Consider the following 23,890-nt stretch of genomic DNA (forward strand, 5'->3'; position numbering starts at 1 on the left):
TGAGGCAGACACACTAACCCCTCTCTGCCACCGTGCTGCCCCAATTGGTTTAGCAGTAAGATGCTAAGTACTTAAATAAATATAGTGCTCATTCTGACTACAATGTCGTCAAAAGACAACTAAAACTCACATTAGCAAATATGTCTGCACTGGTAAAATAAAAAGTGGTCAGTGTAAAATAAACAAACACAGAAGGTTTCAAAATAATGTTTCATGTTTATCATGTTTCATTATTAACGTGCAAAAACATGGAGAATTCCTAACCAATCTATTTGTGGAGTTCAAAATGTATCAGTGGCGGGCCGTACAGATCAATCAATGTGTGGAAACCACTGCAATTAATGCAATAATGTAGCTCAGTTTCCTATTGCTGACAATATTCGTATTTGAAAGGGCCTAAAACCTTCCGCACTTGTGGGTACTAACACATCTTGCAATACACCAATTATTCTAAAGCGTTTACAATTTAAAAGGAAGTGTGGTAATGAGGATTAAAATGAATCCTACAGCTACTAGTTTGTGTAATCCTGCTAGCAGATGTCAGCATCAGCAGAGGTGGAAAGTCTGCCCCGACCACAGACATACCAGTAAAGGTTAGAATTTCTGCTCCATAAAGCTAATTCGGAGGTGAATGACACTGCGCTAACACACAACACAAGTGTAAAACCCTTTAAAGGGGCTCATTTAATCTCAAGCAGTTTATTAGGAACATATTGACTTAACAGCATAATAAAAGATCAATGTGCCCTCACTTAGGAACAAAACAATCTCAGCAGCAGCAGGCTGTTGGAAACACATAAATCTCTTTTGCGCTGACAGAGTGCAAATGCACAGATAAGATGATGAAATGTGACAGCATGTATGGTGAGATGTGATGATGGATCTTTATCATCATGACAGGTCATTGGCACTGTGGCGAAGTGGCTGCAAAAGTACACAAGGAGAGAAGGGAGGCAAGTGGAAAAACGGGACTACAGCACTTGAAAATATGTGTCAACCACATTTTCTGAGCCACTGCCCTCAAAGTGTTCCCACCACATTTTGATGTAGTCTATCTTAAGCTCCAACCAGAAACCTTAATCACAGGCTATCTGATACAGTCATGGAAAAGGGAAAGTCAAAAAAACAAATGCAATTTGAAATGCATGGAAACCCTTTCTCTCCCTTCTGCTTTCCAGATTGTCAAATAACGGGAATATGCAGACGTAACCTAATGTGGTTCATTAGCATATGGACGCCTGACCGACTCGCAGCTGGCTGACTGCAACTGGATTGGAAGGTCTAATCTGTTCTGGTTAATCACGTTTGTGCCAAAATGAATGATTGGCTTTAACACTGCAAGGAATGTCGCCGTTTCTTGGTTACTATAGGAAACAGACACATTTCAAAAAAGCCCGAAAGACAGGTACCTTTCTAATTTTTATTGTGATTATTGTGCAAGTGGCATAATTTGTGCTGGCTGTTAATTGGTTTTGGTTTGGTAAAACCTCCTTATAAAGTCGATTTATACGTGTATATATACAGGTACATCTAAAAACATTAGAATATTCTTGGAAAAATATTTGATATCGAGAAGCTCAGTTCAGACTAAGGCCATGTCCACAAACACGGACAGTTTAAAAAACACATATTTGGGGTTAAGTCTCCATCCACACAAGTGTAGTTTCAAAACTGTCGATGTCTACACACAAACGCATACACCTGCTGTCATGCACATTTTGTCCAATCAGAAGCCTGGAAAAAGCAGCAATAGCTGACTTGGTGACATTACAACTTCTATTATGTGTATTTTGATCGACTTTAGACGAACAATGACAGGCACATTATCTTTTAAACCAGCCAGCACGTACACAGAGCCCTGGCAACATTAATAAAGAGTGAATGCACACCTGTGCTGCTGAAACCCAACACTCATAAATTTATAACATGTTCAGCAACATGGAGATGTATTACATGTGCAGTGAAGTGTACATTATTTCTAAAATCAGCACGCACTAATGAGCCAAGGAAACCGTTTTGCATGTTTAAGGGAATTATAACACATTTAATCATTGATATAGTTACATATTACATGTGTAATGAAGTGTATATTGTCTTTAACATCAGTACACACTACAAGTGGACACTACATGATGTTTTTTTTAGTTGCTTGGTGGGTTTTTACGGGCGTGCCCAGTCGCGCCAGGCTCCATCTACCAAAAGGTAAGCAACACACGTAAGTTAACTTCATGATCTGTCGTTAAACAAGGACTAAAAACATAAGATACGTTTGCACCTTTCTTATGAAACACAAAGTCTTGCTTGTAAAAGTTGTCCCATCAGGTGGAGGTTCCACAGTGATCATATCCGAAACAGCTGACTGTCATTAGTGCCGGCGGGAGTGTCGCAAAACCCACTTTGATGTGTCTTTTTTATTAATGTTGAGTGAAAAGAGCCGCATTTTTACGTTCAAACATACATTAAGTCCTCTTACAGTATGTTTAAAGCCAGCAAGGCATTGTTGTTGAGTTTGGAAATGACAACTGTGACGTCATCACAAGTCTCTGTTTGTGCCGTGTACACGCACACGCTAAGCGGAGAGTTTTGGAACTCTACACTTTGGCCAGCTTTTGCAAAAGTCTGCGTTTTTAAAGACAAAAGTATGCGTCTGCGTATGGACAAGAGGCCTAAATGCAGAGATAAGTATGCGTTTATTCAGAATCTTTGTTGATGTGTACATGGCCTAAGACACCAAATAAAGCCTCGGAAATGTTTGCAGTTTTGCTTTATCAAAATATTAAATGCAACATTTTATTTTTATAAACTGTAGTTTATAATAATAAAAATTACTAAGAAATTCAAAAATACTTTCTTAAAAAGTAAATATATAGAATATAATACCGTATTTTTCGGACTATAAGTCGCAGTTTTTTTCAGTTTGGCCGGGGTTGCGAGTTATGTGTGAAATTATTTAAACATTACTGTAAAATATCAAATAATAATATTTAGCTCGTTCACGTAAGAGACAAGACGTATAAGATTTCATTGGAGTGACAGATTGTTTGGTAAACGTATAGCATGTTCTATATGTTATAGTTATTTGAATGACTCTTACCATAATATGTTACGTTAACATACCAGGCACATTCTCAGTTGGTTATTTATGTGTCTTTTAACGTACACTTATTCAGCCTGTTGTTCACTATTATTTATTTATTTTAAATTGCCTTTCAAATGTCTATTCTTGGTGTTGGGTTTTATCAAATCAATTTCCCCCCAAAAATGCGACTTATACTCCAGTGCGACTTATATATATATATATTTTCCTTTTTTATTATGCATTTTCGGCAGGTGCGACTTATACTCCAAAAAATACGGTACTTACATTATTTTTAATTTAACTACTGAAATAATAACTTTGTGAAAGATCTTGTCATGGCGGAGGGGTCACAACTTGCGGCGGGGTTTGTTCTCCCAGGACGCAAACAGACTTTTCCGGACAACGGTAGAATGTCTGAACATAATTTAATTTTAACACTCAAAAGGTATTACAAAAACAAGGGTATAAACAAAAGGCGCTCTCAGAGGAGGTACAAAAACTGGACTATGAGAACAAAAACTTGCACTAAGGCAAAACTATGGACATAAAAAAAAAAAAAAACTTGCACTATGGCATGAATAACAAAAAACTTACTTGGAACAAGAAAGGAACATGGGTCTTTGGCATGGATACATGGGTGTGGAGGGTGAGTAGAAGGTGATGTCACCAGGCTGACTGCCTGGCAACTAAAGGTTTAAATAATGCTGTGATGTTTAGCAGGTGCATGAGTCCAAATGAACCAGGTGCGTGACATGACAGGTGAACTGATTGGTTGGCATGGTGACAAAAACAAACAAGAGTGCCCAATGAATCCAAAACAAAACAGAACGTGACCACAAAACATGACAGATCTACTGAATTATCCAGATTTACCTGTCAAATTTGCCATTTTTGGGCAAAGTCTAAATAAAAGTTTTTTCCCAACAGCTTAGTGACTTTCTCTTGGATAACAATGTATTTAATATTCTCCAATCAGGTGTTTAGGCCCCTCCACAAAACTGGAACAGCTCTGATCAAGGTGACAAATGATATCCCTAAGAACACAGACGCAGGCAAATTCTTACGCTTCATCCGAAATCTCCTTCTTCCTCCTTCGCCAATCTTCTTAACCCCCTCCCACACCTTGATTATGGAATCTAGTGCTATGGCAAAATGTTGAAAAGACGCCCCTAACAATCTGGACGTCGCTTGAGTTTTGCTACGTCATCAACCCTCGCCGTTTGCCGGCAATGACTTAAAGCAGATGTGACAAATGTTTGTCTACTTTCAAGAAACTGTCGCAGGTGATGTTTGGCTTTGTTTGGGCTCTTTTTTTCCACCTGATCGTTATAACATGCGATAGAAAATACAACAACACATTTTTAAGAAATGGAGTAGCAACAAGTGAACATCTGAACAAAACTCTGAGCGTCAATAATATGAAGATCAATATTTAAGCGTATTACTTGTGAATGTTGCCTGTCTATCTGTGTTGGCCCTGCGATGATGTGGCGACTTGTCCAGGGTGTACACCACCTACCGTCCGAATGCAGCTGAGATAGGCTCCAGCGACCCCCCGCCACCCCAAAAGGGACAAGCGGTAGAAAATGGATGGATGGATACTTACATTTATAGGCTTCTCTTTGTTTGTTTTCTGCATGACATCGTTTTTAGCAGGCATAGTGTAATGTTGGAAAAGTCCCTTCTCGCTTGATATTTTAGGGAGGTCCCCGAGCTCACTTCATTTAGAGAGCTCTGCGGCCTTTACGCTTGACCCTTCCCCCTTACCTTAGAATTTGGAGACCACTTGATTGACATGAACGCGCAAAACAAAGGGGGAATGCCTAAAACAAGAGGGAGTATTCGGATTGAGCTTTAGTTCTGTTTGAACCGAGTGCTGCATTTGACACATCTAATTATAGATTTTAGAAAACTAGGTGGGAATATCTGGTTCTGCCCGTAATATGAACTATCGCGGGCTGGTGTTCAGAGTTAGGTTTAAAGACGGTGAGGCTGCGTTTCAGTTGAATGCTGCTAAAATCTGGAACAGTCTTGCAAAAGATGTGAGATTTCAACTTTTGCAATGTTTAAATCTAGGCTGATATCACTTTTTGGTTGAGCAAATGACAACCTAAAGTATTTCATCAACATTTTTTGCTTTTATAAGGTCATACTAACCATATTTTTATAATCATTTTATTCGCCTCCTTGAAGCACTTTGAATTGTTTTATGTACAATCTGTGCTTTAAAAATAAATCTGTCTTGCTTCGCCATTATGTTTTATATTAGTTATCCTGCATGACAAAAACACATAGACTTTACATAGGTGATTGAAATAAAAATATATTTTAAGTACATTTTTCAAAATATTTTGAACAGCAACGTCCCAATTGAAATTCAATAAAGGTGAAGGTCAGATTTGTCACACATGCAATGTTTCTGTATATGTTATCTGTATTTGATCATTGAGAAAAAGTAGAGACCTAATCCAAATCTTGTGTCACACCGCCATCTTAAATTACCTTAAAAGGTTTTATCTATGAAATGCTTTTAAAAATGAGCACCTACAGAAATCCAGCGCAAGCACAGCCAGAACAAATCTTCACAAAACCCTGGAGTGAGGTAGCACTTCTAACCACTCTGCCACCATTCTGCCAGTAAGTGTGTATTCACGCAAATGTAAGACACACTCTGACCTGCAAAACTTTTCCACAGTCTTGAAGCAAAAGTTGCAAGCCTTTTTAAGTTTGTATTGCCAGCAGTGTGGATAAAGTTGGTTTGGAACTTCAGAAAGTCATTTTCCCTGCAGAGACATGGCTTAAGGCTTGCAGAATAAATACTTGAGTTATAGCTGCACAACCAGCAGCACATGTTATCAACAGTCATCCATGAAGCAGCAGTCAAATCATACCAGACTCGAACTTTTATGCTCTCTTTCATTGCCCTGTAAATGTCTGAAGACTTGCAGTCTCAATATTTGGCAATACAGACATAAGAAGACCCATTAGTGTGATAACAGTCTTTTATTTTACCAAGCACAATCAGATTTATCAACAATTGGCTCCCAAATGAAATACATTAGGCAACACTAAGTACGTTAAAGGCTTGATTTAATTCTTCCTGCTCATTTTATGATCATTCCCTGAGTGGCATGCTAATGAAGCCAAGTAAATTTGTGTCTTTTTCCTTCATGTTTCTCCTGTTTGGGAACGTAAGAACTTAACATTGAGAGATCACAAGCCTGGTGATTAGGGTTAACACGAAGCCTGGTGTCTGCAGCTGTGGTCATTAGAACCATACTGATTAGACACCAACAGGGGGTCTGGATGATTGGGTAGTATATCTCCCGCCAACAGACGCAATTAAAATTCCCATCTCAAGTCGGCCTAGGCTGGAATCCCAAAATAGCCCTGACACATTCCCACTTTTTTCTTGTGTTATTTTTTTAAAAACTTTTCAGTGTCTGCTACAAAATATTTGTAAGCCTGACCAGAAGGCTTCCACTTTATCTCCATTAGCACAACCCTCTATCACGACGACACATGATTGTTGTGGCTCTCACTGTGACTGTCTTCTAAGCTCATTATACAGTACAGCTGTTCACCGTGTTGCTCTATGCTAAAATAACATAGTTTGTCCAGTACCTTGACATCCTTCTGCTGAAACTGTAATACTATAGTTTTACTTCTTCTGTGAAATTTTCAGGGCATTTGGTACGGTGGGGGATGAAAATCCCAAATTTTCCACAATGTCTCATATTAAGAAATGCAAATGTTGAAGGTATACATGGACTTTTCTCAATTTGTGCAAAATCAAGGGTATTTAAAAAAAAAATACTATGAGTCGTCAGCCATGTCAGCAATAATGCGTTCAGTTAAATGTTGGCTTACTCAGTTTAACAGGTAAAAACTGTTTTCTGGGTGGGAAATTTGAGTAATTAGATAAAGTTGATAACCACCTGGGGGTGTTGAAGTAGTGGATGATCATTATTTGATATGCAAAACAATGGATGGATGGCAAAACAATGATTTTTGCGGTAAAAACTCAAGGTGAATTTAAAAGACGATGTTCAAATTTGAGCAAATGAAAATCTTCATAATCCCACTAGTTGACTAATATTTGAGCTTGTCGATGATAAGTCGATTATTAAAATAGTCGTTTAGCCCTAATGCTGACGGAAACAATAGTAACCACACCGTCAAACAAAAAAGATATTGGTGCCATTTTTTGTGCCACTACATTGACAACTATTAATTGAGCGCCGACATGAGACAAAAATAATGGCAACTGTTGTGACGGAACGACACTTGACGTTAGTTTTTTCACCGGTACAGACGACAATATGCGTTCACATAAAATGTTTGGTTGTACTCCGCCTCAAACTCAGCAACCTGTAACAAGTACAAACCCTAAATCCAGTCAAATTGGCACATTGTGTATATCGTAAATAATAACAAAATACAATGATTTGAAAATCCTTTTCAACCTGTAATCAATTGAATAGACTGCAAAGACAAGATACTTAATGTTCAAAATGAAAACTTTGCTATTTTTCGCAAACATTTGATACCTGCAACATGTTTCAAAAAAGCTGGCAGAAGTGGCAGAAAAGACTGATAAAGTTGAGGAATGCTCATCAAACACTTATTTGGAACAGGTAGGTGCCATGATTGAGTAAAAATCATGGACGCCCCTGCTTATTTTAGTAAGATAATGCCAAGCCACGTGTTCCAACAGCGTGTCTTCATAGTAAAAGAGTGCAGGTACTAGACTGGCCTGCCTGTAGTCCAAACCTGTCCCTCATTGAAAATAAGTGGTGCAATATGAAGCCTAAAATACCACAACGGAGACTCCGGACTGTTGAACAACTTAAGCTGTACATCAAGCAAGAATGGGAAAGAATTCCACCTGAAAAGCTTAACAAATTTGTCCCCTCAGTTCCCAAACATTTACTGAGTGTTGTTAAAAGGAAAGGCCATGTAACACAGTGGTAAAAATGCCCCCGTGCCAATATATTTGCAATGTGTTGCTGCTACTAAGTTGATGATTATTTGCCAAAAAAACATATAGTTTCTCAGTTCGAACATTAAATATCTTGTCTTTGCAGTCTATTCAATTGAATATAAGTTGTAAAGGATTTGCAAATCATTGTATTCTCTTTTTTTTTATGTTTAGGTTTTGTATTGTCAGTAATGTATATTCAATTTTGAATAATGTATGCATTTAAACATTGGATATATGCACCTAAAGCCTTATTCTCCTGTTTGCTCTTAAGTGTTTTTCTACGTGCTCGAAGTTACGAATGTTCCTTTCATCTGAATTCTCCCATTCAGCCTGCGGACAAGTTCTAAGTGAGGCAAAAGTGTTTGAATCTGGAATGAAGGCAGGCTCATTATTAATGAGGCGGATTATGTCGTAACGCCTTATTTTCCAATAGCGAGAAAAGTGTAGCGCGAGGAGTTTTTCTAAAACTCGTAAATCTCATTGAAATCCATGAAAAAGATAACACGTTCAATTTGAATAAACTGAAGTTATCCAGGTAGTGCTTATCACGTCAACATGCGTTGCCATGGTGATGCATTGTGTGTATGCCCGCTACACAAGCTTTTTTTCCATGGTTAAATGTGAAAATGCGTTTCCTCATCCGGGGAGTGGTGCTCTCCTCATATAAGAGTGACGATGATATTTGATTTTGTTTGTTTTACTGCCGTGTTACAGGCACCGTTTGGAAACATTTAAGATTTGCACATCAGTATTGACAAAACCTTTCATACTATATATTTGCCGCTTATAGCCCAGTGCGGCTAATATATGTAAACATTATTATTTCTTCCAAATTTGGGGGGGTGTGGCCTAAATACCTCTGCGCTCTATACGGTATATGTATTTTCTATTAAATAGTCAGGGTCAATGATCACGATGGTATGTAATAAACTTCTAGGATGTTCAAACACTGCAGAAATGTACATGTATTCCATTCCGCTGTGGTTGCACTCACGATCCAACAATGTGCATTTAGATTTTTGATAGTTAATACAGTGTTAGGACTTCGCATGGCTGCAGTTGTGTGACCTCAAGTATGCAAGAATCCAGGAGAGCAGAAAGCAGGTAAGATGATTTTAATTTCATCAAAGTAAAAGATATAAACAGAAAGCAGTTTTGCATGGAGATGTTCCAAACATGGTTTTAACTTCGAGCATTGAGGAGTGCTCGAGTGAAACATAAATAGACCTATGTTGATTGACAGCAGCTGAGGACCGCTGCCAATCAACGGCGAGTGTGACAAAAACAGTGCTCAGCGTAGTAAACAGGAAGTATAACAAAATAAGAGCACTGAACAGGAAATAAAGTACAAAACACGAAAAACTATCAGAAATTAAGTGACAGATTGTCACATACAGAGTGGCATTATGGTGCCGTTATTCTCATCTCAATGGATGTTTGCAGGTGTCTCAATTGAAGCGATCCAAATCGATTTTAATAGTTTTCTGGAATTGTATTTTATCATTTGAATATGTGTGATGTACACCCCACCCAAACTGTATGTGCAATATACTATTTCACCTTCTTGGAGAACTGGACCTATTCCAGCCTCAGATGCAAGGAAGAGAGAAAGTAAGTGTGCAGAAGGCCAGAATTGACAGGGAACGGCCACATTTAAGGCTTAATCCACCCAAAGTGCGCATCATGGATAAAGGCGCGCTGTGACAGACTTAAAGGCCTACTGAAACCCACTACTACCGACCACGCAGTCTGATAGTTTATACATCAATGATGAAATATTAACATTGCAACACATGCCAAAACGGCCTTTTTAGTTTACTAAATTACAATTTTAAATTTCCCGCGGAGTTTCCTGTTGAAAACGTCGCGGAATGATGACGCGTGTTTGTGACGTTATTGGTTGGAGGGGACATTTTAGCACAGCACCACACACAGCTAAAAGTTGTCTCTTTTCATTGCATAATTACACAGTATTTTTGACATCTGTGTTGCTGAATCTTTTGCAATTTGTTCAATTAATGATAGAGAAGTCAACGTAGAAAGGTGGAGGTGGGAAGCTTTTAGCCTTTAGCCACACAAACACACAGTGTTTCCTTGTTTAAAATTCCCAGAGGTGAAGCTTTACTATGGATCAGAGCGGTCAAGCGAACAAGGATCACGACAACATGTCGACCGGCAGTTTTCGGTGAAAAAAATTGTGGAAATAAGTCGCCTATTACCGGAGATCAGCGGAGCTTCTGTCGTGCTGCAGCTGCCATGACTTACCTCAGAGACTGGCGTCAACATACCCGTGTACACACCCCTTCGACTATCAGGTACTATTTGACTCACTGAAAAACTAGCAACACAATAGAAAGATAAGGGATTTCCCAGTATTATCCAAGTAAATGTGTCTAAAAACATCTGAATCGCTCCCAATGCAATTGCCTTTTTTTTTTCTATTCCGTCTATTTCCTCATCCATGAATCTTTCATCCTCGCTCAAATTAATGGGGAAATTGACGCTTTCTCGGTCCAAATAGCTCTTGCTGCTGGAGGCTCACATTATAAACAATGTGAGGATGTGAGGAGACCTACAACCAGTGACGTCACGCGCACATCGTCTGCTACTTCCGGTAAAGGCAAGGCTTTTTTATTAGCGACCAAAAGTTGCGAACTTTATCGTGGATGTTCTCTACTAAATCCTTTCAGCAAAAATATGGCAATATCGCAAAATTATCAAGTGTGACACATAGAATGGACCTGCTATCCCCGTTTAAATAAGAAAATCTAATTTCAGTAGGCTTTTAAGTCGGGGGGAGAATGCTGCGCAGCCAGAATCCACGCAGTTGCACACCTTTTTTTTTTTACTTAGGCACATGAGCGAATAGAGCCCCTAAAGTAGCGTACAATTTTGCCATTTTCTCTTTAAACTTACTCTGTGATCTGTAGGGTTGCTGATTTTATTTTGACGATCATGACTATTTGTTGTGGATTTTATTTAATATTGGTTGTTTATTACTTAGTGATGAATCCATTTTCTACCGCTTGTCCCTCTCGGGGTCGCGAGTGGTGCTGGTGCTTATCCCTGCTGCATTTGGGCGGAATACTGTGTACACCCTGGACAGTCACCACCTCATTGCAGGGCCAACACAGATAGACAGACAAAACTCACACTCACATTCACAAACTGGGGCCACATTAGCGTTGCCAATCATCCTATCCCTAGGTGCATGTCTTTGGCGGTGGGAGGAAGCCGGAGTACCTGCAGGGAACCCACGCGGTCACGGGTAGAACATGCAAACTCGACCCGGAGCCCGGGGATCGAACCCATGACCTTGGTACAGTGAGGCACACGCACTAACCCAGGTACCACCATATGTCATTTAAATATTCAAATTACTTTTCTGTTCAGCCTGCATGCCACAAGATATCCTCCTGGTTTACTTCACGAAAAAAGGTTGATAAAAACTGATCTATATAATACTTTTGAGCATTTTTTTATCTTTACTACTATACTGTAACAAAGTCAGAACATTTGACTGTCACAAAATCAGAACATTTGGAAACCAATCTTGCCACCACAAACAATTGTAGCTTGATATATGAGAAACAGTTTCACACAAACAAACAGGGACTAAGATGATGTTGACAAAGACAAGAAGGGGTGGATGCTGACAGTTTAACACCATAGTGGAGAAAGACTGTGCATGAATGACTTCTCTCATTTTGCACTTGGCAACAGTTTTTGAATCAAGACAGATGGTTGCCCAGCGGAGTGTTTTTAAACCAGCCTGCCATCTGAGAACTTTCAACCTTGGTTAAATTGGAAATAAGCATGAATGAGAATACCAATACAGTATATTGCGAAGGATTAACAACGTGTTAAAGTGAGGTCATATCTGTAAGCAGAGAGGAAAGTGTGTGTATTTGTCTGACATAGCAGGATTGTTTTTTAAGCCCTACCATGTCTTGCACACACACAGTTCAACACACATACATATTTAAATACAATAAGCAGGGCATTAGAGTGTGAAAATAATAAAGTAATACAGTAATGCTTGACACAGAAAAGCACAGAAATAATCTATCGTGTACGCAGCATCCTGGAGAGCTGTCGGGGAGAAGTCCCGTTGCCTCCTGCACTCTCTTCTTTCCCTAGCAACCAGACATTGGCGTGGTGATTGGACTAGCGTACCAGCGGTTGCTATAGCTACAGGAAGCTACCCTTCAATGTAAACCCCCCCCCAGTTTGTTTTTTTTCCGAGCAACGTGTCTCTCCGTAGTTCTTTTTGTGGTCTCTTTTCTGTTTTTGTCTGCTGACTTTGTCTTTTAGACAGCGTAGAAGCAGCACAGAGGGATGGTATAAATGCACAGGTTGAGTGATGGGGTTAATAGTGTCTTAAGGGAGGTTTAGCCAACTAAAACATATCTGCAAAATGAGGCAATTTAGAGCAGAAGAAGAGTTCTGCCAGGAATGCTTTACATAAATTCAACATAAGCAGAGCAGTCAAGTATTTATCAAAACTGATTTTCCCTTTATCCACCTTTTCATTTATTTGTGAGCATTTGCTTACATTCACATCATAAATACAGTGTACAGTAAACGCACATTAGAATATGTGGGTATTTATGCGGATGCACTATTGAAATAGGCCTTTAATGCAGTTTCTTACAGTGATTACAACAGAACTGTGAACATTGTCATTGTCCTTGGGCCAGAATGAACCAGTGAGCCAGTCTGACAGTAATTCACCAACACATCATCTAACAAACAGTGGGAGGTGCCATGGAGGCTTCAAAACACAAAACAGCTTTTTCAATTTGAGTCTATGCACGGCTTTGGAATAATGTGACATCAATATTCTGCATTTTTCACAGACTTCTGTCTTGACTTCATGATCTATTGCTCCCACACGCCATAATGAAGAGTGGTATAAATTACCGTGGTTGAAACGAGAGGTTAAATGCGTATGCAGTGTTTCCCACACAATCATTTATTTGTGGCGACCTGTTCACCACTCCTGAGTGCAAAATATGACTGTGAATGTCGCGCATTGGTTAACTATGTACTATAGGTGGCTGTATGCATCATAACATCACTTTATACACATCTGGCCCGCCAGAGAATAACCCCATACTTTACTGCGTAACGGCACTGCTGTGGAACGTCTCTGCGCTACACAATTTATTAATACCTAGCGGCAGTGTTTGGAATGCACACTGACTTTATTTTTGTATTTGTACCAAGCGACAACACAGCAGTAACAACACCTTTGACCAGCCATGCACACACACACACACACACACATTTCTCTTCAAACTCTCGCTGACCATTCTTCTGCTTCTCCCACCCTAATGTCAGGTCAGAGTTCACACAGGCCATCAAAACAGCTGTCCTAGGCTATGCCTCTTTGAATTTCGGCGTTGACAAATAGCACCTATTTATCTATCATGTCAAGGGAGTGAACATCCAGTGAAAATTCATCCTAAAAAGACAGAGCAGGAGGGATCGATCAGTGTTGCCAACTTTGCGGTTTTATTTAGTGAGTATTCAGATCGCTCTAGATCAGGGGTGCTCAAACGTTTTGATTCCAAGGGTCGAAGTGAAAATGTGCCAATGGACTGTGGCAAACACAGCGAATATAATCAGACAGCAGCATCATGCGTGAGGAGTTTAGCCTCATACTGCCACATATAAGGTACTGGAAATTGTCCTATATGATAACCGGCAACGAGTTAGCCTTGCGGACATGTCATCAATGATTGTGTGAGCTTGAAAGAGTTCAGTAGAAATATGTATTCGATTTAGGAAGCCACCTTTTGGCAGCCTATATAAAACAACTCAGGAGGCCAAAATTGCTCGCGGTCCACACTTTCTCCAAATACAGGTGTTTAAAAGACCGACGCATCCAGCAACTTTTTATGGTGTTATTGTGGACTTTTAAAGACAAAAATGAAAGGGCATAATGCTCTTCGCAACCAGCAGCGGGAACTTTTGTGGCTAACCTGAATCATCCAAAAACACTCAAAATTAGATACAAGACAAAAAGAATTATGTGAGGACTGGTTGGCACAGTGCTGCCGGAAATGTTCCTTTGTGGATGCGTAGACATGAACACGGCAAGAGATAAGAAATAATGAATTTATTGTAAATAACAAAGGGAGCTAAATAACAAAAAGACTGGAGCTAATATTTGAAGAAGGAGCTGAGCCGGAAGGCAAAGCTCTCAATTTACCGGTCGATCTACGTTCCCATCCTCACCTATGGTCATGAGCTTTGGGTCATGACCGAAAGGATAAGATCACGGGTACAAGCGGCCGAAATGAGTTTCCTCCGCCGTGTGGCGGGGCTCTCCCTTAGAGATAGGGTGAGAAGCTCTGTCATCCGGGAGGAACTCAAAGTAAAGCCGCTGCTCCTTCACATCGAGAGGAGCCAGATGAGGTGGTTCGGGCATCTGGTCAGGATGCCACCCGAACGCCTCCCTAGGGAGGTGTTTAGGGCACGTCCAACCGGTAGGAGGCCACGGGGAAGACCCAGGACACGTTGGGAAGACTATGTCTCCCGGCTGGCCTGGGAACGCCTCGGGATCCCCCGGGAAGAGCTAGACGAAGAGGCTGGGGAGAGGGAAGTCTGGGTTTCCCTGCTTAGGCTGTTGCCCCCGTGACCCGACCTCGGATAAGCGGAAGAAGATGGATGGATGGATGGACTGGAGCTAATAAAAAGGCAAACCAAAAACGCTAGTATGAAAACTAGGAACTACAAATAGACAACTAAAATGGCACGTAGGCACAAAAAGAAAAAACAAATAATCAGTATGTAAACTGGAATAAACAAGTGGCTTAGCGTGAGAAGCTAGCGTGAATATAAGCACAGAGAAGTAGCAGTCGTCACCTGTTGCATGAGAGCAAATTATGGACCCAGACTGAACAAAGAAAAGAGGGAGGCTTATATAGGAGAGTGATAATGAGTAGCAGGTGTGCGGGAACCGAGACTAACAGGTGGACTGATGAGTGACCATGGTGACAAAGCAAACAGGAAATAAGGAGTCAGATGAAGAGATATACAAATTGGAAAAATAAATAATATGTATAGATCCGAGCAGCGGAACGCAACAAATTAGCGGCAAAAGAAAGTTACTTTATACCTCTAAGCATATTTATTTTGCTTTTTCTTCTTCTAGCCTTTAAATAGACTCCCTTTTTAGACCAGTTGTCTGCCGTTTCTTTTCTTTTTCTTCTATGTCCCACTCTCCCTTGTGGAGGGGGTCCGCTCCGATCCAGTGGCCATGTACTGATTGCCTGTGTATCGGCTGGGGACATCTCTGCGCTGCTGATCCGCCTCCGCTTGGGATGGTTTCCTGCTGGCTCCGCTATGAACGGGACTCTCGCTGCTGTGTTGGATCCGCTTTGGACTGGACTCTCGCGACTGTGTTGGATCCATTATGGATTGAACTTTCACAGTATCATGTTAGACCCGCTCGACATCCATTGCTTTCCTCCTCTCCAAGGTTCTCATAGTCATCATTGTCACCGACGTCCCACTGGGTCATTATTGTCACCGATGTCCCACTGGTTGTGAGTTTTCCTTGCCCTTATGTGGGCCTACCGAGGATGTCGTAGTGGTTTGTGCAGCCCTTTGAGACACTAGTGATTTAGGGCTATATAAGTAAACATTGATTGATTGATTGATTATTATTGCTCAATGTCTGTGTTCATAAAACTACAAAGACATGAATCATGGCCAATTATACAAATATCATGTAGACATTATCTGGTTTTAGCAGGCAACATATGCAGAATATTTTAATTTTTAGGAGTTTATCAAAGTCTGGAGTATGCCTTGGCCGACAAGTCAATTCATTGAACGAACAACAAAAAAACTTGATGATTTTCCTCCATTGATTAATCACCATGTGTTTGTTTACTTTGTCTCTAACTTTAGAGGGTTCACTCTGTGCATCGCTCTCAGCAGTTTAGCATGTTTGTTCAATGGCAGAATTAAATGGACAGAGTGAACTCTCTTGTCATTCATCCACTATCTCTGTGTCTGTGGGTAAATGTAGGGGGCTAGCTGACGCACTTACGGAAAAAAACATGATTGCAAAGCCAAATGTGTGGTAATATTTTAGCTTCAAACTGAATGAGCAAGACAAGCCCATCAACAGAGATAAGGAGTAAGTATGCCAAAAATGTTAACAAAAGGAAAAAAAAATAACTTAAAGGCCTACTGAAATGAGATTTTCTTATTTAAACGGGGATAGCAGGTCCATTCTATGTGTCATACTTGATCATTTTGCGATATTGCCATATTTTTGCTGAAAGGATTTAGTAGAGAACATCCACGATAAAGTTTGCAACTGGAGAAAAGCCCTGCCTCTACCGGAAGTTGCAGACGATGACGTCACCCGTCGAAGGCTCCTCACATATTCACATTGTTTATAATGGGAGCCTCCAACAAAAAGTTCTATTCAAACCGAGAAAACGTCAATTTCCTCATTAATTTGAGCGAGGATGAAAGATTCTTGTTTGAGGATATTGATAGTGACGGACTAGAAAAAAAATATTTAAAAAAACGCGATTGCAATCGCGTTGCATTGAGACGAATTAATATGTTTTTAGAGACATTTACTAGGATAATTCTGGGAAATCCCTTATCTTTCTATTGTGTTGCTAGTGTTTTAGTGAGTTTAACAGTACCTGATAGTCGGAGGTGTACGTCCACGGCCGGGTGTTGACGCGCAGTGTCTCGGGGAAGTTGACGGCAGCTGTACGGGAGGCGCAAGCTCAGCTGATCTCCGGTAAGAAACGACTTTTTAACCACAATTTTCTCACCGAAACCTGCTGGTTGACAAGTGGTCGGGATCCATGTCCGCTCTGATCTGTAGTAAAGTTTCAACTCCGTGAATTTTAAACAAGGAACTACCGTGTGTTTGTGTGGTTAAAGGCTAAAGCTTCCCAACTCCATTGTTCTACTTTGACTTTTCCAATATTAATTGAACAAATTGCAAAAGATTCAGCAACACAGTTCTCCAAAATACTGTGTAATTATGCCGTTAAAGCAGACGACATTTAGCTGTGTGTGTGCGTAGCGCTCATACTTCCTAAAAACCCGTGACGACTTGCGTACACGTCATCATTACACAACGTTTTCAAGACGAAACTCCCGGGAAATTTAAAATTGCAATTTAGTAAACTGAAAAGGCCGTATTGCAATGTTAAAATTTCATCATTGATATATAAACTATCAGACTGCAAGGTGGGTAGTAGCAGGTTTCAGTAGGCCTTTAACAAACCACCCAACCAAGTTTTTTCCTAATGGGGAAAAATGCTTAAGATATTCAATGTTTATTTTTGCTAACATAGATTAAAAGTCAATTTATTGTAATTATTTTATTACTTATTAGGATAATCAAACGTCATTAAACTTCCTATTTAGCTGGTAAAAATGAGTAATGAGAAATACACGTTTATTGCATTTAATCAATCAATCAATCAATCAATCAATCAATGTTTATTTATATAGCCCCAAATCACAAATGTCTCAAAGGACTGCACAAATCATTACAACTACAACATCCTCGGAAGAACCCTCATTTAAAAGAGTTATTTGCATTATTATTATATATTATGATCATATTAGTGCTTTTTTTGGTCTCAAATGAATACTGACAATAATATTGTTTATCGGCAATAATTTGTGGGACAATTTTGCTGGACAATTTATTGTCCAGCAAAATTGTTTTAATCTGACCAGGTCTCGTCTGGAGCCCTTCATTATTTGCAACACATTTGTATCGCATAGTACAATTTAGTCACTGCGTGCAAGTACTTTGGGGACACATTTTCAATTAAACCCGGAAGTCTACACTTCATTATTAGTCTGTTTAAACAAAACAAATACATTGTGGAGGTTGAGTATACTGTATAAAAAAAAAATCACCTTTGTCCAAATACTTCTGTATCTGACTGTATGTTCACGATCCATTCGGTAGGGCACGGTCAGCCCTTTTGAGCTAATTTAGAAGAGGAATATAGGAAAAGGATGAAGGGGGATGAGGAAAACATGAAATATCCATAATAGTTTTACAGTGACACAGACAAACAAGGCACACATACTACTTGGTCAGGATCAGTAAATGTGTAATCAATGGTTGAATGGTTGAATCAAATGTTAAGCACACCCATTTCCAGTTCATAAAAACATCCAACACAGGAGACCATAATCGGCTGACAGAGTATTGTCACCGTGGTGAAATGGTATTAGCCCTTTGTCTCCACACACAGACACAGCATTCCAATGTCATCTTGTCCCATGATGAGAAATTGATTTCACGCTTGAGTGGCAGTCAGTAGTAAAGAGTTAAAGCACAATAAAGAAAGACTGAAGAGCATGATGGTGGCAAAGCAAATTAGCACGAAAAACAAAGTCTAATCTTAAAAAAATAAGTATTTAAGTTTAGCCAGTTGCTGTAGAAGTAATACAAATCTAAACAAAAGCACACATTAGCACCAGCACAGCGCATGGAGCCTTGATGGAGTTTAGAAAGTTCAAAAGAACACGCAGCACATTTGTGGGTGAGGGGGAGTCAGACGATGGAACAATAAAAGCTGTGGAAAACTGCTGGCTTTGCAGGGGCCCACATCGGAGAGCACATTATAGCCAGGGATGTGGAATAGTCTGGCCACAAAATAATGCCCCATTGCCTCACTGGGATGGGGAGAGGTCTCTGGAACATGGGAAGGCTCATTTGTGAACGTTGGCTATTATTGTAATTCTGATTTGAATAAAGTCTGGTACAGTAGAGCAGTGGAAGCTTTATAAATCTACTTGATATTAGACCAAAGTTGTGATGTAATGTTCAGGCACCACAAACAACCTCACCCCTATACCCCTCTCTTCCCTGCTCTCTTCCTGCATTCCCCAACCCTTTTCTCTGGGGCATGAAATGGCACTCTGCCATTGGTTAATAGCATCATAGAGATGCTGAGAATATCCACCAACCAGGGCACGGGTGCCCCATCACATGGTTACCACGGCAACCCTTAACAACCACAGTGAGGGGTTCATGTGCGTTCAAATGCACACAAGCATCATTTGTGCGCATGTGACAGCTACAACAGGGGAACGTGTTCCCATGTATCCGATGGGATGACGTAATGCTGTTGTACAAGACAAAAGAAAGTCATACAAACTGCAGCTGACATTCATCACCGAAACAGAAACTACAATGTTTTCCACAATATGCTCTCTGGAGTGCGCATCTATTTTGTGACACAGACTAAAAATGTATGAGAAGGCAGAAACAAACGATGCGTGAAAACATGTTACTGAGTGACAGTAAATGGTGCTCTGGATAACTCATACCCGATGAACTGTTATTTCTTAGATGAGCTAAAAGACCAGTTTCATTATTAGGGTAATGATACATTAGCCTTTAATACACAGTACTCTTACCAAAATCAAAATCAGAATCACAAATACTTTATGAATCCCCGAGGGGAAATTAGAATGTTCAGCACAATCCCATTCAAGATCAGACAAACATTATAGGGAGACAGAACAGGATCGCTGACGGGTCTGCCAACTTCCGGCGGCCCTTACAAAAAATGGTGAGGAAAAAAAAAACCTGGGCTCCTGGAGAGGGGTCCAGACTGAGGCCAAGGGAAAAAAAACAAGTCATAATTTCAAGTGCAGTTGCGCACTTTAACCCGTGCGCGTAAGCAGGGATGTACTATATATTGAGTACCAGTATTTTTTGGTACCAGTTCCTAATTGGGTAGGTCCAGGAGGACCGTTAAGGTTCTGGACAAATAATACAGCTAATGGCTTTTTTTTTTAAATCCAGCTGACCATCATAATTATGACACATTCACTTACCTGCCGCTGCAACAATTAAAAACGACACGGGTAGTAGGCTCTGATAATAAGCTTGTAATAATCACAAATAAGAAAGCAACACCACACAAAAGTTTTCCTCCACAAAAGTCCCTTAAAGCCACACATGCTAATAGAGTTAGTGTCAGTTTGAAGTGAAGACGCTTTACTCATGAGTCACGTGCTTAATCAACTATCCTCTTAGTGATCCAGTAAAATACAGGCTAATAATAATCTACAAACGTTTGTAATCACAAAACTGAAAAGTTGAAGTAATATACTAATCGATAAAGTTGTTTTAAAGTGAGATAGCATCCGCTGACAGGTTGTGCCGCGTTTGCTTAATATCAAAACACACCTTGCTTAAATGCACACCCACATTCCATCCATCCATTTACTACCGCTTGTCCCTTTTGGGGTCGCTGGAGCCTATCTCTGCTGCTTCCGTACACCCCAGACATGTCACCACCCCATCACAGTGCACACCCACTTAACATGATAATTATTTGTATTGTTTATACATTGAAAATAATCTATATTTTAAAAGGTCTGTGCTCTGTACATGAGTGCCATGTATAAGTATTATTTCAAGCTGAGTGTAATTGTAATTCTTAGAAACAGTGATGGATCTGTGTGGTCTTTACAAGATTATGACATAACGACTGCATTGTACGTTTCACTGCAAACATAGTTGTCTTGTTTAACACTTAAAAAGCAGGTGTTGATGTAGGATGTTACAAGATGTGGTGTACAACCTCTTCGGCTAATAAAAATGGTAATTAAATTTTTTTGATGTTTTTATTAAGACCAATTATATATAATAGTTAATGATTAATTGCAAAAAAAATTAAGTTTCTCAGTTAGAAACACTAAATAGCTTGTCTTTGTAGTCTATTCAATTGAATATAAGTTGAAATCATTGTATTATGTTTTTATTTACAATTTACACAAGGTGCTGACGCTACCGGTTTTGGGTTTTGGGTTTTGATTTACCCAGCAATTTCTATCCTTAGTTTCTCCTTTATTCAAAAAAATTTGCTCATGAATAAAAAGTAAGTGTCTTTGTTTTAGACATACAACTGTTATTAAGAATTCCAGCCCCAGCCTGCAGAGCACAATGACAAATAGTATTTCTTAGTTCTTTGATTTTTAATTTGCTCGTGCACTCACACTTGACTTACAATTTCAATCAGAATTAGTATTTATTGCCAAGTACATTTACACATACAATTAATTTGTCTTGATGTATTGGTGCAAAAACAGCTAACCTGAAAAATAAAGCCAAAACAAGCTCAGAACTTACAGAAAATACAGTTAAGGAAGACATTGACAATACATAAAACATAATTAAAAAAATATCAAATATAAAACATATTTCCAAAAAAAATCCCACAAAATGTACAAAAGATGCCATGGAGTACAGGGGAGAAAACATGTGAAGTCCATTCAGCAACATTTTAACGCATAAAAGAAACAGTTTCAGCCTTCATATTGGTGAGATGACAGCAGGGGGGGGAGAAACTGTTTTTGAAGCGAGAGGTTTTGGTTTTGATGGACCGCAGCCTCTTCCAGAGGGCAGAGTCTCAAACAGTCCATGTGCAGGGTGAGGGAGTCGGCCACAATTTTTCCTGCAAGCCTCAGGTTCCTGGAGGTGCTCAGGTCAGGGAGTGGAGGTTGGTTGCAGCCAATCACCTTCTCTGCAGAGCGGATAATTCATTGCAGCCTGCATTTGTTTTTTGCTCTGGTTGCCCAATACCAGACTGAGATGGCGGTGCAGAGGATGGACTCAATGAAGGCTGCGTACAAGTGCACGATCATGGTCTTTTGCAGGTTGAACCTCTTTAGCTGCCACAGGAAATACATCCTCTGTTATCAATTCTTCATGAGTGAAGTGATGTTCAGCTGCCTCCTCCACTTGAGGTCCTGGGTAATGGTGGTACCCAGTAAAGACTTGAGGCACCGTGGAGTCACCAAATTCCTGCTGCGCTTTTTCTAAAGTCCAAAAACATCTCCACTGTCTTCGAACCGTTAAGCCATATGTTGTTTTTGCTGCACCAGATCACTAGATGGTCAGCCTCCAACCTGTCTGTAGACTCATCCTCACCAGAGATGAGTCCAATGAGGGTGGTGTCGTCTGTGAACTTGAGCATGTCCTTGAGCAGGGATGGGAATATTGCATTGAAAGCAGAGCTGAAATCCAGAATCGTAATGTAGGTTCTTGCTCTGTGTAGATGCTTAAAGATGCCGTGGAGGCCTAGGTTGACAGCGTCATCAGCAGAACTGCTGGCTCTGTTGGCGAACTGTAGGGAGTCCAGGAGGAGGTCAATGATGTCTTTGAGAAGTAAAAGTAAAAGGCTCTCAAAAGACGTCAACACCACAGAGGTCAGGGTGACGGGTCTTAAATGGGAACATCTGCGGTCTCTTCCAAAGTTTCTCATTGGGTTGAGTTTTTTCTTGCCCTGATGTGGGATCGCTGTGGTTTGTGCAGCCCTTTGAGGCATTTGTGATTAAGGGCTGTAGAAATACACTTTGATTGATTGATTCATTTGTATGAAATGGATAAGTTGCTCGACTAAATTACATACCTAGGCGTGGGCCGATAACTCATTTTGCTTGACAATATATTGACTTGCAAATTATTACCGATAAATGATATATTTGCTATTATTTTTGAGACCAAAATAACTACTGATGTAATGATAATACATAATAATAATGCAAGTATACCCTTTCAAATGTAATAAAAGTGTATTTCTTGTTTATTGTAACATTGTAATTGAAATGTAAACTTTTAAAATCCAGGTTAAATAAAACAAACAACTTAAAATATATGCACACTGTGTCTGTCATCAAAATGTTGCACTTGAATAAAAATCACAACAGGAAAGCAACAAAATAGGTTATTTTGCTGTTAAGTAGGTGATTGGGACCCTGAAATATATAGAACTATATCTGTGACCAAAAGGATTACAGTTATTAATATTGTTTTGGTAAAAAAGTAGTAAAAGTTATACACACGTTAAAATGTTTTCACCAAGTTGTATTTTTTTTTAATAACTAATAAAAATTGCCATACAATATATTTTCCTTGTTCTGGCTTCAAAAGAGCAATATTATTGTGTATATGTTTATATTCTTCCTAGGTTTATATTTTAAAACCTTTTGTTTTTATTTTTTTTAATAAAAATGTAATTTGGGTGATCCGTTGTTTTACTTCTGGTTTATGTGACGTAATGTTAGTTGAATTCCTGTTGAACGGATTATGTTGGTCTGTTTCAACTTGACACTGTAGAGTTTATATTGATAACACGGCGTGGCGCAGTGGGAGAGTGGCCGTGCGCAACCCGAGGGGCCCTGGTTCAAATCCCACCTAGTACCAACCTCGTCACGTCCGTTGTGTCCTGAGCAAGACACTTCACCCTTGCTCCTGATGGCTACTGGTTGGCGCCTTGCATGGCAGCTCCCTCCATCAGTGTGTGAATGTGTGTGTGAATGGGTAAATGTGGAAGTAGTGTCAAAGCGCTTTGAGTACCTTGAAGGTAGAAAAGCGCTATACAAGTACAACCCATTTATCATTTATAACTTTATGCAAAAACAGCACACATTTTATGTTTGAACGTGAACACTGTAGCTCTGTTGTTTGGACAGTAATGTGTTTTTACGTTTGTAACAAGTTTAGATTGGGGAATGGTGTTTCTTAATGGAGAAATACATTAATGTCTCTTCTTTACATGTTATCATTCATTTTATCAACGTGGGGTTATCAACCACGTTTTTGTGATTATTTCAATTTAACTAACCGTCTGGAGTTTTACAGCAGTTATCATTACTACCGTTTATTCGTAGTGCAAACACCAAGGCAAAAGAGTGGCAGCTCTTGTAGCCCGTTACAACAAATACTGTACACATAGCGATTATTGAGACTAGCAAACTGACTTAATTTTCATTTATCGTAAGGTTAATTGACTTAT

At 39.7% G+C, this 23,890-nt stretch overlaps 1 protein-coding gene across 2 annotated transcripts in view; it reads right to left on the reverse strand.

Annotated features, from left to right (window-relative positions):
• The window catches only part of ablim3 (actin binding LIM protein family, member 3), an 87,028-nt gene that overhangs the window by 44,823 nt on the left and 18,315 nt on the right, over positions 1-23,890 (reverse strand). The gene's annotated exons all lie outside the window — the stretch shown is intronic.

This window comes from Nerophis ophidion, linkage group LG05, assembly GCF_033978795.1.
Source record: "Nerophis ophidion isolate RoL-2023_Sa linkage group LG05, RoL_Noph_v1.0, whole genome shotgun sequence".
In the NCBI taxonomy this organism is placed as follows: Eukaryota; Metazoa; Chordata; class Actinopteri; order Syngnathiformes; family Syngnathidae; genus Nerophis; species Nerophis ophidion.